This window comes from Orcinus orca, chromosome 11 (assembly GCF_937001465.1).
Source record: "Orcinus orca chromosome 11, mOrcOrc1.1, whole genome shotgun sequence".
Classification (NCBI taxonomy): domain Eukaryota; kingdom Metazoa; phylum Chordata; class Mammalia; order Artiodactyla; family Delphinidae; genus Orcinus; species Orcinus orca.
The window spans coordinates 48,895,177-48,913,105 of NC_064569.1; the positions used below are offsets into that span (position 1 = coordinate 48,895,177).

Genomic DNA, 17,929 nt, shown 5'->3' on the forward strand with positions numbered 1-17,929 from the left:
TAAATGCAATAATGCCTGTAGTGAGAATACAATAAATCCTAACAAACACTTTCAAGCAGTACTTGAAATAAATATTTTAAAAAACAAAAGTTTAGCTACTCAAGATTATTCTCATTATTCCACCCATAAAATATGAACTCTAACTATATAATAAGGCATTAAGTGTGAACATATTTCTGGCTCTTTGATGTTATGATTGTCTTTTCCAATGCTATGCATTTCCTGTGCCACATCTGCTTTATTTTCAAAGGTTATATTACAGCAAGTATAAATTATAAAGAAGGTACATTATGTACATAAGATCTAACACAATTTTTTATTTCCTGAAACCAAAAACTTACGTATAACACATTTTGTCTGAAATGTACTGGGGTTAAAAAAAAATCAATTAGGTTTTATTTGTTATTCCATAAATAGGAATTAGCGGCCTCTGCTAATTGCTGAATATCTGTAAACACTTTCAGTATCAGTTTCTATGTGGTGTTTTTGTGATTTAGTAAGAGCATTAATGTTGTATTAGCAATAGCAAAATGGGCAAGGGTAGCTCAGCCTTCAATAAAACTGTCCTTTACTGCTGCACCAACTACTCCTAGCTAACCCCACCTTAAATTGCTACAGGCAAACAACTACAAAAAATTTAAATGAACGCCCCCCCGCCCCGAACAACCCAGCACGTATACCCCAACATAACATCCTCCCTCTCAAGTTAACATTTTAACCATAAAGGGATACTTTCTGTGGGTCCGTCTTTGAACTGTACCAGTGGATATAAAAATACCAGTGAAGTATATGTCAATGATTGCAATGGTCAGAAAAAAAAATTGCCTCCTTCACTTTGTAGCTTCAATAAGTCCTCAAAAGAAGTTGCTGAAAATCCACGAAAGGAGAAACTGTTTCTGTTCCTGCAGCATAAACCTGGGAAAGGTACCTTTACAAGTGATTACTACAAAAGTTCCCACCAGGCCCATCTGTGATAGGTAACTGGTATGGCCCAGATCCTGTGGCCATTACAGGCACTGGAATCCACCTATTCCACCTCCATGGTTTAGGATGAATTTTTGTAGCTAATCCAAAAGGGAATGGATACAGACAGTCCAACCTCAAGGAACCTGTGTTTACTCTTTAAAGCCCTTGTTTAAATGTGAATGGAGGTGGTAAAGGAAGTCTTGAGAAGCCTCTACAACAGTAATTATTTAACAAGACTGACTCCTGTGGAATAATAATATTCATGTTTGAGTTATGAGAAAACTGGCCCAATATATGAGCCTATTCTTGCTTGATTTATATATTTTACTTAACAAGTACATATAGCCCTTACAAGAACTGTTTTAAGTGCTTTACAAATATTAACTCATTTAATCCAAATAAGGAACCTATGTGGTGAGTATATTGTTGCCCCAATTCCACAGATGTGCAAATTGAGGAACACAGATGTAAAGCAACTTGCTCAAAGCCACTAGCTACTCTGAATCAGGATGTGAACTCAAGTAACCTAACTCTAGAGGGTTGGTTTCTTAGTCATTACACCATCCTTGAAGATGTTCTCAACAGAACACAGTAGCAGTTTCTCACTGAAGCAAAGGGGACCCGTTGTAAAAACAGACAGACAGACAGTAGCTCCTGACAACGTATCCACTGAGAGTGGTTAAGGCAAAGCTAATAGAACTCTTGAAGCCTTCTTAGAGTCTTCAGGAATTAGTGCCGGGTTTTTTTCATGCAAAAGTCCTACTAAATTAAACATAGATCATTGCTCACTCCCCTCCCAAGGAACAAAGCTTCTTTGCTTACATATTAGGCTAAGCATCTAGGCATAGAGCTCCACAATGTTTTTATGACTATACTTCTTAGCTCTGTTGTATATGCTGTGACTAAAGAATGAGATTATTTTCTTTGGTGTAGTAACAGTTTTCTTTTCTTATTAAAATCACATCTTTTAGGCACAGATGATTTAAGATGACAACTTTTTAAACTACTTGCTTGCCTTACATATCTTCTCAGAAGATTGCCCTTTCCAAAGTAATCTTTTATCTGATAGATATAAGGGGAATGTAGCCTGAAGAGAAAGTAGCCAGAAAAAAATGTCAAAACTTCTACTGTACATAGGACAAGACAATATGTAATTAGAAGAGGCACCTCCATTCAGCAGAAATATTGTTCCTATATTTGTCTTTGGATATCTAGTTCCTGACACAATGACAGGCATTGACTATATGTTCAATAAATGATTAAGAAATTAATAATTTAGATATGATTTTGTTATACCATGTCTACTGATAGGTACTACACATAGAGTAAAAAATCCCCCAAATTTACATAGAGAGTGCCAAACTGCACACATGAAAAACATCCTCTAGGCATATAGAAAGATATTACTTCTTTAAAAAATATTTTTAAATATTTTTATTTAGGTATAATTGATATATAGCATATAACATTATATTAGTTTCAGGTACACAACATAATGATTCAATATTTGTATACATTGGGAACTGATCACCACTATAAGTTTAGTTAACATCCATCACATACACAGTTACAATTTTTTTTCTTATTATGGGAACTTTTAAGATTTACTTTCTTAGCAACTTTCAAATAAGCACTACAGCATTAACTGTAGTCACCATGATGTACATCACATCTCCATGACTTGTTTATAACTGGAAGTTTGTACTTTTTGATCCTTTACCCATTCTGCCCACTCCCAATCCCCATCTCTGGCAACCACCAATCTGTTGTCTGTATCTGTATCTATGAGCTCCGTGGTTGGGGTTTTTTTAGATACCACATATAAGAGAGATCATATGGTATTTGTCACTCCCTGTCTTATTTCACTTAGCATAATGCTGTCAAGGTTCATCCATGTTGTCCCAAATGGCAAGATTTCCTTCCTTTTATGGCTGAATATTCCATTGTATGATTGTATCTGTATATATGTTTGTATGTGTGTATATATATATATTTGTATATAAGTGTTTGTGTGTATCTATGTACATACACATGTATGTACATTTTCTTTATCCATTCATCCAATGATGGACAATTAGGTTGTTTCCAAATCTTGGCTATTGTCAAGGAGCTTACTGTCTATGTTTTCTTCTAGAAGTTTTATGGTTTTAGGTCTAAAATTGAGGTCTTTAATCCATTCTGAGCTAATTTTTATCTATGTATGTATTCTTTTGCGTGTTGCTGTCCAATTTTCCTATCACAATTTATTGAAGAGATCATCCTTTTCCCATTGTATATTTTTGGCTCCTTTGTTGTAAATTAACTGGGTATATATGCATGAGTTTATTTTTGGGCTCTCTATTCTGTTCCAGTTATCTATGTGTCTGTTTTTATGGCCACAACATATTGTTTTGATTACTATAATTTTGTAATACAGCTTGAAATCAGGAAGCATGATGCCTCCAGCTTTGTTCTACTTTCTCAAGATTGCTTTATTTGGTTTGGGGTCTTTTGTTTTGATTCCAGACAACCTTTAGAATTGTTTGTTCTATTTCTGTGAAAAATGCCATTAGAATTTTAATAGGGATTGCATTAAACCTATAGATTGCTTTGGGTAATATGGACATTTTAACAATATTCTTCCAACACATGAGCATGGTATATCTTTCCATTTATTTGCATCTTCTTCAATTTCTTTTTATCAATATCTTAGAGTTTTCAGTGTACAGGTCTTCCACTTCTTTGGTTAAATTTATTTTAGGTATTTTATTCTTTTTGATAAAATTATAACTGATATTGTTCTCTCAATCTCTTAGTTCATTGATCTTTTCTATTGTCTTTTAGTCTCTTTTTCATTTATTTCTGCATCTTGTTAGTTCCTTCCTTCTACTAACTTTGGGCTTAGTTTGTTCTTTTTTACCTAGGTCCTTGAGGGGTAACGTTAGGTTTTTTGAGATTTTTCTTGTTTCTTAATGTAGATGTTAATTGCTGTGAACTTCCCTCATAGAATTGCTTTTGCTGCATCTCATAAGTTTTGGTTGGTTATATTTCCATTTCTGTTTGTCTCAACATATTTTTTAATTTCTATTTTGATTTCTTTGACTTATCGGTTGTTCATTGGCATATTGTTTAATCTCCACATATTTGTGAATTTCTAGTTTTCTTCTAGTAGGTGATTTCTTTATTCATACCATTGCGGTCAGAAAAGGTGCTTGGTATGATTTCAATCCTTTTAAATGTATTCAGACTTGTTTAACATATGATCTATCTTGGAGAATAGTCCATGTGCACTTAAGAAGAATGTGTATTCTGCTGTTTTTGGATGGAATGTTCTATAAATGTCTATTAAGTCCAAGTGGTCTAATGGGCAGATTAAGTTCAATGTTTTCTTATAGATTTTCTATCTGGATGATCTATCTATTGATGAAAATGGGGTATTGAAGACCCCTATTTTTATCTCATTGCTGTTTATTTCTCTCTTTAGGTCTGTTAATATTGACTTTATATATTTAGGTGCTCCTATGTTGGGTACATAAATATCTACAAATATTATATCCTCTTGTTACATTGACCCTTTTATTAGTATATATGATCTTCTTTGTCTCCAGTTACAGTCTTTGGCTTAAAGTCTATTTTGTCTGATATAAATATAGCTACCCTAACTCTCTTCTGGTTTCCATTTGCATGGAATTTTTTTCATCCCTTCACTTTCAGTCTGTGTGTGTCCTTACATCTGAAGTGAGTCTTGTAGTAAACATATAGACGGGTCCTCTTTTTTTCTTTTTTTTAATCCATTCAGCCACTCTATATCTTTTGGTTGGAAAATTTAATTCATTTATATTTAATTATTGGTAGGTATGGACTTACTGTTATTTTGTTATTTTTCTCTGGCTATTTTGTAGTTCCTCTCTGTTAATTTCTTCTTCTGTTGCCCTCTTCCTTTGTAATCTGATGACTTTCTTTAGTGATGTCCTCAGATCCCTTTCTCTTTGTCTGTAGGTTTTTGCTTTGCAGTTACCTTGAGGCTTACATATACCAACTTACATTTATAATTCTCTATTTTAAGTTGATAACAACTTAAGAACAAATACAGCTAAAGCTCTACATTTTTATTCTCCTACCCCACATTTTGTGTTTTTGATGTCATATTATACATCCTTTTATCTTGTGTATCCCTTAACTAATTGTTGTAGTTACAGTTATTTTTACTACTTTTATCTTTTATTCTAAGTAATAACTTTATAAGTAATTAATTCACTACCCTTTATATATATTTACCTTTTACCAGTGAGATTTATACTTTTATATGTTTCCTTGTTACTAATTAGTGCTCCTTCTTTTCACTTTCAAGAAGTCCCTTTAACATTTTTTGTAAGGCCAGTTTAATAATGAACTTCATTAGTTCTTGCTAATGAAGTTCTGATGATAACTTTGCCAAGTAGAGTGTTCTTGGATGGTAGTTTTTTTTTTTTCTTTCAGCACAGCACTTGGAAAATTTCATGCCACTTCCTTTCTGCTGAGAAAACTGCAGATAGTTTTGTGGGGGTTCCTTTACATAACAGGTTGTTTTTCTCTTGGTGCTTTCAAGATTCTCTCCTTGTCTTTAACTTTTGACATTTTATTGGTTTTCATCTAATTAGGAACTCTCCGGGCTTCCTGAATGTGTCTGTTTCCTTCTCCAGGTTAGGGAGGTTTTCAGCCATTATTTCAAATAAGCTTTCTTCCCCCTTTTTTTTCCTTCTAGGATCCCATAATGCCAGTGTTAGTCTGCTTGATATTGTCCCATAAGTTCCTTAAGCTATCTTGACATTTTTTTCATTCTTTTTTTTTCTTTTTGCTGCTCTGATTGGGTGTGCCCCACTGATCTGTTCTCAAGTTCACTGGCCCTTTTTTGCTTCCTCTAGTCTGCTGTTGAACCCCTGTAGTGTATCTTTCGGATCAGTTATTATAGGCCTTAGTCCTGTGACTTCTATTTGGTACTTTTTATATTTTCTATGTCTTTGTTGAGATTCTCTCCATGTTCATTTATTCCTCTCCCAAGTTCAGTGACCATCTTTAATACTATTACTTTGAATTCTTTACCAGATAAGTTACTTATCTCCATTCCACTAAGGTTTTTTTTTTTTTTTTTTTTTTTTGCGGTACGCGGGCCTCTCACTGCTGTGGCCTCTCCTGTTGCAGAGCACAGGCTCCAGATGCACAGGCTTAGTGGCCATGGCTTACAGGCCCAGCCACTCCACGGCATGTGGGATCCTCCTGGACTGGGGCACGAACCTGTGTGCCCTGCATCGGCAGGTGGACTCCCAACCACTGTGCCACCAGGGAAGCCCTCCACTAAGGTATTTTTTTCTGAAGTTTTATCTTGTTCTTTCATTTGGAACATATTCCTCTGATTCCTCATTTTTTTGACTCTGTGTTGGTTTCTACACATCAAATGAAACAACCAACTCTCCCAGTCTTGAAGGAGTGGCCTCATTTAAGAGATAAGCCTTATCTCTCAACCCTGTCCTAGCTCTTGGTTGTCTCTCAAACCTTTGTGATTGTCCAAGCAGTCTATTTTATTTGTATTAGCTCCCAGTACTTAATGGTGTACAACTACTGGCCAGTGTCCCAAAGTGGGGTTCTTAGGAAGTACCAAGATTCAGGCTGAATGTAAGCCAGACTCTCAGGCATCAGTTTTTAAAGTATGCAAATATGTACAGTTCTGTGGACCACAAGTGTAAGCTCTGTTGGCCACCAGACCCAGGTGACCTGGAAGTGTCCCCTGGGTGGCTGTCACAAAAATTGAGAGACTGGGGCTGTGTTTTAGTCTGCTACCTGTGCAGTGCCCTGGGGGTAAAAGCTTGTCAAGAACTGTTGCTCTGATTGTTACAATCTTATGGGACCAGGAAATGTAAGTCCCCTAGCCTCCAGTACCAGGTGATCAAGGCATGTCCCCTGGGTGGCAGCGGCAAAAACCAGGGCACCAGACAAAACCAGGACATCAGATGCATGTAAAAGCTCTCTTCTAGGGGATATTGGCACTCTGGAGCATGGCAGAGAAGGAGTGTAAAGATGGCAGCCATAAGGGAGAAAAAGAAACAAACATGGCACCTGACAGCTGAAGCAAGGCAGAAGGAGAGCATGAAGATGATGTTATCATCCTCCATCCCTGATGAATATTCCAGCAGGCACCTAAATGTGTGTGTTAAATTAGATGCTTGCCCCTCAGGCAGAGACTTTAATATGAGCAAATGAGCCTCTTTCACTTAACGTCTGGGTGCAATCTTCAGCCTCTGCACTGGACCTTAGAGCAGGTAAGTCCAAGTGTGCAAGCCTTTTAAGAGCCATTCCTCAGTTCTCTACAGCCTTGTGGGTCTTATGGAGCTTAAGAGAGAAGCTCCAGGGTTTGAGTTCCCTCCCATTGTGAGTTGCTGTGCTGGAGGTAGGGTTTATGGTGAGACTGTGTCCCAGCCTCTCCTATTCACTATGATATGTTTTTTTTTTTTTTTCTAATTTGCCCTATGTGTAGGAGTTACTCAGCCAGCCTTTAGAGTTGGTTCAGAAGAAATTGCTTCATATGTAACTATAGACTCAGTGTGTCCATGGGAGGAGGTGAGTTCAGGATCTTCATATGTCACCATCTAAAACTGTAACCTAAACAGAGATTCAACTTCTTGAATCCCCTGCAGTTGAGTGTATTACAATTTTGACCAAGGATTGTCATCATATTTGTTGCCTCAGTGCTGATCATATAATTGATAGTGCAAAACCCTCCAGAATTATCTTTCCCTCTAGCATGATGACCAACAATACATCAGGTTATGTCAGCACTTCATCCTTGGTTCTGGAATGAAGAGGACTGAAAATTGGCACCACAGGCCACCTATGATGGAGATATAGCCTGAGTAAGAGATAAACCTTTGTGGTTTTAAACTACTGACGTTAAGCTTGTTTTTATATTTTTCCTGTTTAGCCTAGTCTGATTAACACAGAGTCCATCCTACTATATAATAGTCCTCTATTAATACAGAGTCCATCCTACTTTTCTTTGCCCAGGAAATTTCTCCTGGGCAAAGACTATGTCTTTTTCATTTATGTATTGCCAGAGTTTGCATAGAGCCTGACATATGGTAGATATTCAATAATATTTTAATAACTGGAAAAAATACCTGGTGAAGCTATATCATAACAGCATCAAAATGAAGTACAATACCTAAAATCTTAGGAAAGAGAGTCTACAAACAGCATTGGAAAATTCCAGAATTCCAAGTCAAAATGTTTAACTTAAAAACTTAATCAAAAGGGGATATTATATGGGTGCCTAAAATGAATGCCTACAAGTCACTAAATTACAACTATAGATAAACTTTGTACAACTTTCTACTAAGCAAAAACAATGGAAACTGTTGGCAATTGAAAGTCCTAGGGAATGTTACTTAAGTTATTTATAATGAAACTCTAGTCTCCAGAGATTCTCATTTTAATATTGGTGGAATCATTATAATTCTGCATGCCGATAGCTGGTTCAAGAGCTCCTTGCTTCATCAAATACATAAGACTTTTTCCCTTGTTTTCATCTTAGTTCAAAAAGTTCTCCCCTGTGGATGGGTATAATGGATGGATCTTGAGGGATGGTTTGTTTCCCCCATGAAAGCTGCCAATTCCTCACAGAATACTTTGTGAAAAGTACTACCAGCCTTTTATCTGGCTTCTAAGTGTAGAAATGCCTTGATTCGTATTGGTTGATCTAGTTCTTTGACACTTGTAATTGTGTATGGAAAATTATACTCACATACAAACACACACACACACACACACACACACAGTTTTGAATATGAATATTCACAGCATTTCTTCTAAGAGTATCAACTATGTAGTCATAATATTTGAAGAAACACATGATAGTCATGTCAATATTAGTCAAAACTTTCTGAGAAAATATTGTAGAAGATATATTCACATCATGATGATTATATGACATCTAGAGTTTTTACACTTAGGAAACAATATATTTAATTAGAAACAGTATAAACTTTCAAATCAGACAGATCTGTGTTTGACCTTTGTCACTTAATAATTATGTAGTTTTAGGAAAGTTACTTAATCTATTTGAGCCTTTTTTTCCTCATCTATACTAAAGAATAAGACTGACAATGTCAGTTATGGTAATTATGAGACATATTTTATCTAAATAATATAGCACAGTACCTGGCAAAAGTTGTCACTCAGCAAAAGAAAGGTATTGTTATTACCCATATTATTATTACTGCTATTTTGTATCTTTGATCCATTTTTGAATACTGTTGCAAATATTAAAATACTCAAGTGTATTAGTCAAGGTTCTCTAGAAATACAGAACTGATAGGATAGAGGTCAGACTTTTGTTCAATTCAGGACTTCAACTAATTGGATGAGGCCCACCCACATTATGGAGGGTAATCTGCTTTACTCAAGTCCACCAATTCAAATGTAAATCTCATCTAAGAACACCCTCCTAGAAACATCCCCAAAAATGTTTGACCAAATATCTGGGCACTGTGGCCCAGATAAGTGTACACATAAGATTAATCATCACACCATCTAATACCTTGCTCTTGACTTTCTGACTTTCTAAACACACAATTCCTATACTTTACTACCCTGTTATAAACAAGATCATCTGATGACTAAGCAAGAGTTACAACACGTCTTGAAATTCTTTCTAGTGGAACTTGAAAGAGACGCTCTCTCAATGTGACCATTCCTCTCGTAAAGCCTATAAAGAGGTAGCTGACATCTGCCTTTTGAACAGGGATTAGTCTACCTTCATGGTTGGTTTATAGAGTTCTCACTGTGTGCTAGATAAAAAGAGAAAAAAAGGGAAACACCCTGGAGAATCAGGTATGCCTATTCCAAAGCAAAAGATATGTGAACTCATAGAAGGGTGAAGAAAAAGGAAACTGTCCATAAATTATCAGCGAGACTCAACGGGAGTGACACCCCACTTAATTATGCACAAGCACAGGATGGTGTCACTAATATCTCATCCTCCTCTTAGCAAATTCGACCAAGGAGGACTCTGGAGGAGCTGAGCACACTATGTAAGCATGCATCATGAGATGGAGTTGGTGTACACATGTGGGAGTAAGGCCAAGAGAATCAAGAATGGAAGACATGGGAGAAGGCTGTTAAGTTTATAAGGCCTTGTGAAACCTTGACAAGCTGGGTAGACTTAACACTGACTGCACAGGAACTACAAGGGGCCATGCTGGGTGAAATGGAGAGTTAAAAAATACCTGATCCATCCTGACAATGTCTCCATCTTTCTGTAACCTCCAGAAGGCTAAATCCTTAGTGAGAGGTTACCGTTACTGTTACCAAAAATACTTCTACCCATAGTGAGAGATTACAATACTACTGAAAATACAGTTGACCCTCGAACAATGAGGGGGTTGTGGTGCCCACCCCTGTGCAGTCGAAAATCTGCACAGACAGTTCCACATCCACAGATTCAACCCACCACGGATCATGTAGTATTATTGAAAACAATCTACATATAAGTGGACCTGTGCAGTACAAACCCCTGTTGTTCAAGGGTCAACTGAACTTCTACCCTAGATTTTTTTTAATCCACTGATATGAACACTTTTCTTTCATCTTATGATACCTTTGGTATTATATATAGTGATGAGATACAGTTTCACTGAAGAGGGTCTCCTTAGACCATTACATAGGTGAAACGTGAATTTGTCTAAAAGTCACGGTTAACAGCTTTTATCATAAGCTTTATTCATAAGGGAATTCCCATACAGCTCATATAAGGAATCTTCAAAGTCATAACGTGGAGGCAGAGAGTTCACATCTGTATTATATATGCAGGGGTACTCTCAACAAGTTGATTTCATTTCTGAAATTTAATCTCAAACAATGGTTGGCTGTCTGGCAGACATTTTCCTTCCGTAATTTCACAAATCAATCACATGTTGTAACTGAAGTTGGAGGCTGAAATTTCTAATCATGATACCTGATTTAAATTTATTTGTCAGCCAAAGTGTCTGTTGAGAATATTCAATTTTATTTCAAGATAGAATAAAAGCGTCTCAGTTATGAATCCTAGAAACAGGCTGAACAAATCAACTCTCCCCACAATTACTCAAACAGCCTTTTCAAGAATAGGGTATTTTAAAGTTGCAACACAGAGATTGCATTTGATTATTTGCAAACATCCTTTGAAAATGAATTTACACTGCCCGGTATTACCTAGTCTGTCTCTCTCTCTCTCTCTCTCTCTCTCTCTCTCTCACTCCTAGTTTTCCTTTAACAGGACTAGAAAGAGAATAGGAGATGCAAGGTAAAGGTAAAATATATTTGCCACCAGAAGAGAATAAACAATAAAAGTTAAAGGTAAAATAGCCAACAGTAAGCAGAACCTCAGCAGAACAGCCCTTTATTGACTTTGGGCTAACCCGACCATAAATCATGGGAAGCCAACATTGCAATTTTTTTAATTAATTAATTTATTTATTTTTGGCTGCATTGAGTCTTCCTTGCTGCATGTGGGCTTTCTCTAGTTGTGGCGAGCGGGGGCTAATCTTTGTTGCTGTGCACGGGCTTCTCATTGCAGTGGCTTCTCTTTGTTGCAGAGCACGGGCCCTAGAGCGCACGAGCTTCAGTATTTGTGGCTCGCGGTCTCTAGAGCACAGGCTCAGTAGTTGTGGCACATGGGCTTAGTTGCTCTGCGGCATGTGGGATCTTCCCAGAGCAGGGCTTGAACCGCTGTCACCTGCATTGGCAGGTGGATTCCTAACCACTGCGCCACCAGGGAAGTCCAACATTGCAATGTAATAGGAGCTAAACACAATAATACTGAACCACAGCAGCTAAAGGTACATTCAACAGCTAACTAGCTCTTGTCTGTAGCAAGTTTGATATTAAACATTATATAAGTGGAATTCCCTGGCTTAGTATAAACTATAAAGATTTTGGCTTCTTTGCTTTAATGTGGCAATTTGAGTTTTATTATTAGATGACATTTCAACTGAATGGCTGATTTTGCTGTAAGTAATATATCTTACTTAAAGATTTTTAAAGTGTTCTATAAGCTTAAAGCATTAATAAATAGGTACCATGTTGTAAGGTTCCAATATTCTTATTTGCGGGTGGCAATTTTAAATTATTTTCAGTTTAATTAGAGTTATTACTATGGTCCCATACACAAAATCCTTCTCCTTCCCCTCTCTCATATTTTATAACTAATAGAAAAATGTAAAGTGATTTAAAAGTCTAATCCAAAAAGTACTCATTCAGTGTTGTCTCTATGGATAGTTCATCAAGAAGAAAGTAGTGTAGTTGAGAAAGCATCTTAATGGATTTTCATTTTCTTACGGTAGTACAATGCCAGACGCAAAGGTGGAAAACAATTTAATTGAATCTTGACATCGCAGAACATAATATTTTCATTGTACTTAGTCACTATATACTAAGGAGACAAATTATTGAATAAGTTGCCTTTGAATGGCCTCAAAATCTGTTATCCATTTGTTTTAGGAGGATTATAGGCCATGCAATGTTAAACTGCCAATAGACTCCAGTGGCACCTGTACAAACCTCTGTCCTACCACTTCTGCACATGACAGTGATTTATTGACTTTCTCTCCAATTGACTGTGAATCCTTGCACAGCAGAGTCATGATTTTTTTTAAAAAAATTTGAATTCCAAAGCCTACCACAATATCAGGCACAGTGCCACACAGCAGACCTACAATTGATCGTTACGGAGTGAATGAACAAATGAATGGATGGGCATCCCTTGAATGGAATTTGTTAACTCTGCTAAAGGGATTCATATTTTTATTTTAAAGGGATTCATATTCTTATTTTTAAAATGTTTCTAACACTCCATTCTATTTTAAATAGATGCATATTCTGTAGTTTACAATGTGTTACCAATGACACCATCCTACTAGGAGGCAAGTATTCAGATTATGACAGTAAATAATATTCAGCTAACAGATCATGAATTTCCAGTATTTCTTGCAAATATCACATCCAGAAAGAAACTTAAAGGCCACATAATCTGTCTGTAGGTTCTATATCCTTGTTGTATCAACTGACAGTCCTGGCTCTCTGGAATTCTGTGTTCTCCCAGACTCTGGTCTCTTGGTTTTCCTATCTCTCTGTCCACACTTCATGTTCCTTAGCAAGTATCTTTTTCTACATTACCTGCTAAAAATGTCTTTGATGCTCTTCCTTTCAACACGTTCCTTCTGGGGGAGCCTTTTAAATTAATTATTCCAACACCATCTAGGGGATGACTATTCTCAGACTTCTGTCTTGATTTCTAGGGCTATATATCAAACTATCCACTTGATATTTCCACCTCATTGCGTCTTTATCAATTAATATCACCAAATTGATTACTCCAGAAATACAAGTATTTCTAGAATTTTCTTTCACTAACCCTCATATTCAATTAGTTACCAAGCCCTATTGATTCTCCTTCCCACCCCTCGACACCCTCACTGTATCACTTTCCTATCTTAGTTCAAGCCTGTTATCTCATACTTTCCTTAACTCCCTACAATTGACACATTGCAGCCAAACAGACTTTGTAAAGTGTAAATCAGACGCGTCTCCTCTCCTGTTTAAGGTTCTTCAATGGTTCACCATTGCCTAGAGAATAACATGCAAATCTTTCAGCATGGCAGTGAAAGGCCATCATGATTCCCCACCCAGGGGTTCCCCATCACCCCACTCCCCTCACACACATGAAGTCACCCCATAAACTGATTTCAATTCCAGGAGTAAGACATGATCTTTTATACCTCAATGCCTTTGCATAAGTTGTTTTGTGTTTGTTGTGGTAAATTGAACTAGTTAACTCTGATTTTCTGCTCATCCTTTAAGTCACAAATTGATGATTTCCAGAAATGAGGAACTTACTATTTCCCAAGTTGTCCCATTCAACATCATCTTGAGCTGACACCAAGAGTTATTCCTTGTCTTTAATTGTATTCTTTGTAGTCACACAGAACAAGTCTAATGTTTTTCTTTCACATGATATATCTTCAAATAATTTAAAACCTGTTACTCCTAGTGCTTCTATTCTCTGAGGTAAATATCTACAAAGCCTTTCATGTAAGCTTCTTTTTTTCGCACCCACTGAAAGTTGGTGTCCAGAACTTTATTGGGTACCACAGTGAAGTCTAACCATTATAGAGTTAAGCTCAACTCTGCCCTTGTATTAAGCACACTTCACAACCAGCTAGCCATTATTCAGAAGTAGACTGCCCAGCAGGGAGCTGGGATTCATTCTCATCTTAGAGAGAGTTGGGAATTAGACCATAGCTGTCTCAGCACAAAACATTTGGAATTCTGAGCTTGAGGGAAAATTTACCCCACTCTCCAAAGAGCATAAAACTGGATCTGAAATCATTGTTTAAGGGATTTCAAATCCATAGAAAATGTGTGAGGAGAAGGGAAAGAGCCACAGGAGAATGTATTCAGGGAAGATTATATTTTTTAATCGAATAGCTTTTACCCACCCCAGAAAAAGTAAAAGGCATAGAATCCCTGCTAGCTAGGGATACTTGAACTTCCTGTTCTATTCTCCCAGGGCTTATGAGGTACTATTTTTCTTTGATTAGGGCTCTCCAGATAACCAAAAACAGATGAGTGTTGCCTCTCCCAGGAATACTTACCTCTGAACAAACAGCAAGCTCCTCAATATTAAACATAAATCCCTGATAGAATTTTAGCCCTCAGGTTACAGACAGGATATTGTTTAGGCAGTAGCCTAAAGATGTACTTCACAGTGCTAATGAAATTTTATTATGCCCAAACTAGATTCCATTTCAATGTACAAACATTCACAATTAATTATAAGATTATGAGCATAATATTCAGAGTAATATTCAGAGTAACACCTACAAATAAATAGCATAATATTCAGAGTAACACCTACAAATAAATACCTGGCTCAAGTACTGTAGAAGCATTTCAATCTTACAGGAACATCAAAGCACTCATATGTTGCCCATTTCTCATTTTAATTGTAAAAATATAGGCCAAGGTTTGGAATATATTTCCTTATGATATATTTTTAAAAGTCTTTGCAATAATTTCCAATAACTTTCTAAAGAAATAACAAGGGAGACACTCCTGGATCTATTAAATTATTAATTAAGTAAGCAGCTCTTAAGTTTAAAATACTAGGTTTAAAATGTCACTTTTAGTAGTGCTACTTCCTGGACACCTAGCTTGGTATCCCTTCTACCCTTGGACCCAAATCTAATTGAGAAAAAAAAATTTGTTTCTGTCCACATCTCTTTTTAAAACTTAATGTAGGGAAGCAGCTGCTGCAGCTTGCAGGTGTGGTGGGGGCCGGCCAGGCTGACCACGCACAGACCCGGCGCGGCGGCACTGCGGCCCCGGGGCAGCTGGCACCGGGGACATGCGCCGATTCGATCCCTCCGGAGAAGTTTCTCTTTAGAGTATCTTTTAAAATTTATTTTGAGGGGGGGACCTTGAAGATGGCGGAAGAGTAAGACGCGGAGATCACCTTCCTCCCCACAGATACACCAGAAATACATCTACACGTGGAACAACTCCTACAGAACACCTACTGAACGCTGGCAGAAGACCTCAGACCTCCCAAAAGGCAACAACCCCCCCCCCCACACACACACACACGTACCTGGGTAGGGCAAAAGAAAAAAGAAACAACAGAGACAAAAGAATAAGGACGGGACCCGCACCAGTGGGAGGGAGCCGTGAAGGAGGAAAGCTTTCCTCACACTAGGAAGGCCCTTCGCCGGTTGAGACTGCAGGTGGCGGAGGGGGCGAGCTTTGGAGCCGCGGAGGAGAGCGCAGCCACAGGGCTGCGGAGGGCAAAGCGGGGAGATTCCCGCACAGAGGATCAGGGCCGACCGGCACTCACCAGCCTGAGAGGCTTGTCTGCTCACCCGCCGGGGCGGGCGGGGCTGGGAGTTGAGGCTCGGGCTTCGGTCGGAGCGCCGGGAGAGGCCTGGGGTTGGTGGCATGAACACAGCCTGCAAGGGGGCTAGTGCGCCACGGCTAGCCGGAAGGGAGTCCGGGGAAAAGTCTGCACCTGCCAAAGAGGCAAGAGACTTTTTCTTACCTCTGTTTCCAGGTGCGCGAGGAGAGGGGATTAAGAGCGCTGCTTAAAGGAGCTCCAGAGACGCGCGCGAGCCGCTGCTAAAAGCGCAGACCCCAGAGACGGGCAGGAGACGCTAAGGCTGCTGCTGCCACCCCCAAGAAGCCTGTGTGCGAGCACAGGTCACTCTCCACACCCCCCTTCCGGGGAGCCTGTGCAGCCCGCCACTGCCAGGTTCCCGGGATCCAGGGACAACTTCCCCGGGAGAACGCACGGCGGGCCTCAGGCTGGTGCAACGTCACACCGGCCTCTGCCACCGCAGGCCCGCCCTGCACGCAAAGCCCCTCCCTCCCCCCCGACCTGATTGCGCCACAGCCCCCGAATCAGCGGATCCTTTAACCCCGTCCTGTCCGAGCAAAAAACAGACGCCCTCCAGCGACCTACACGCAGAGGCAGGGCCAAATCCAAAGCTAAGTCCTGATGAGCTGTGAGAACAAATAAGAGAAAGGGAAATCTCTCCCAGCAGCCTCAGAAGCAGCGCATTAAAGCTCCACAATCAACTTGATGTACCCTGCATCTGTGGAATACATGAATAGACAACGAGTCATCCCAAATTGAGGAAGTGGGCTTCGAGAGCAAGATCTATGATTTTTTCCCCTTTTCCTCTTTTTGTGAATGTGTATGTGTATGTGTATGCTTCTGTGTGAGATCTTGTCTGTATAGTTTTGCTTCCACCATTTGTCCTAGGGTTCTATCTGTCCATGGTTTTTTTAAAAATTTTTTTTCTTAATGATTAATTTTAATAACTTTATTATACCTTTCTTTCTTTCTTTCTTTCTTTCTTTCTTTCTTTCTTTCTTTCTTTCTTTCTTTCCTTCCTTCCTTCCCTCCTTTAGACAATGAATCATCCCAAATTGAGGAGGTGGTCTCTGAGAGCAAGATTTATGATTTTTTCCCCTTTACCTCTTTTTGTGAGGGTGTATGTGTATGCTTCTGTGTAAGATTTTGTCTGTATAGCTTTGCTTCCAACATTTGTCCTAAGGTTCTATCCATTCCTTTTTTTTCTAAATAAGTATTTTTTAATTCAATAACTTTATTTTATTTTACTGTATCTTCTTTCTTTCTTTTTTCCTTCTTTCCCTTCTTCCTTCCTTCCTCCCTCCCTCCCTCCTTTCTTTCCTTCTTGCCTTCTTTCCTTCTTTGCTTCTTTCTTCCTTCCTTCCTTCCTTCCCTCCTTTCCTTCTTTCTTTCTTCATACTTCTACTAATTATGTCTACTTTTTCTCCCTTTTATTCTGAGACCTGTGGATGAAAGGCTCTTGGTGCTCCAGCCAGGAGGCATGGCTCTGCCTCTGAGGTAGGAGAGCCAACTTCAGGACACTGGTCAACAAGAGACCTCCCAGCTCCACATAATATCAAACAGCGAAAATCTCCCAGAGACTTCCATCTTAACACCAGCACCCAGCTTCACTCAACGACCAGCAAGCTACAGTGCTGGACAACCTATGCCAAACAACTAGCAAGACAGGAACACAACCCCACCCATTAGCAGAGAGGCTGCCTAAAATCATAATAAGGCCACAGACACCCCAAAACACACCTCCAGACGTGAACCTGCCCACTAGAGAGACAAGATCCCGCCTCATCCACCACAACACAGGCACTAGTCCCCTCAACCAGGAAGCCTACACAACCCACTGAACCAACCTTAGCCACTGGAGAGAGACATCAAAAACAATGGGAGCTACAAACCTGCAGCCTGCAAAAAGGAGACCCCAAACACAGTAAGATAAGCAAAATGAGAAGACAGAAAAACACACAGCAGATAAAGGAGCAAGATAAAAATGCACCAGACATAACAAATGAAGAGGAAATAGGCAGTCTACCTGAAAAAGAATTCAGAATAATG

At 38.7% G+C, this 17,929-nt stretch overlaps 2 protein-coding genes across 2 annotated transcripts in view; one reads left to right on the forward strand and one right to left on the reverse strand.

The window, feature by feature from the left end:
- The window catches only part of TAFA2 (TAFA chemokine like family member 2), a 555,918-nt gene that overhangs the window by 30,384 nt on the left and 507,605 nt on the right, over positions 1-17,929 (reverse strand). The gene's annotated exons all lie outside the window — the stretch shown is intronic.
- The window catches only part of USP15 (ubiquitin specific peptidase 15), a 692,408-nt gene continuing 690,437 nt past the window's right edge, over positions 15,959-17,929 (forward strand). Inside the window, exon 1 of the mRNA XM_049693967.1 lies at positions 15,959-16,057. The gene's annotated coding sequence lies outside the window, so the exon portion shown is untranslated. The remainder of the gene's footprint in view (positions 16,058-17,929) is intronic.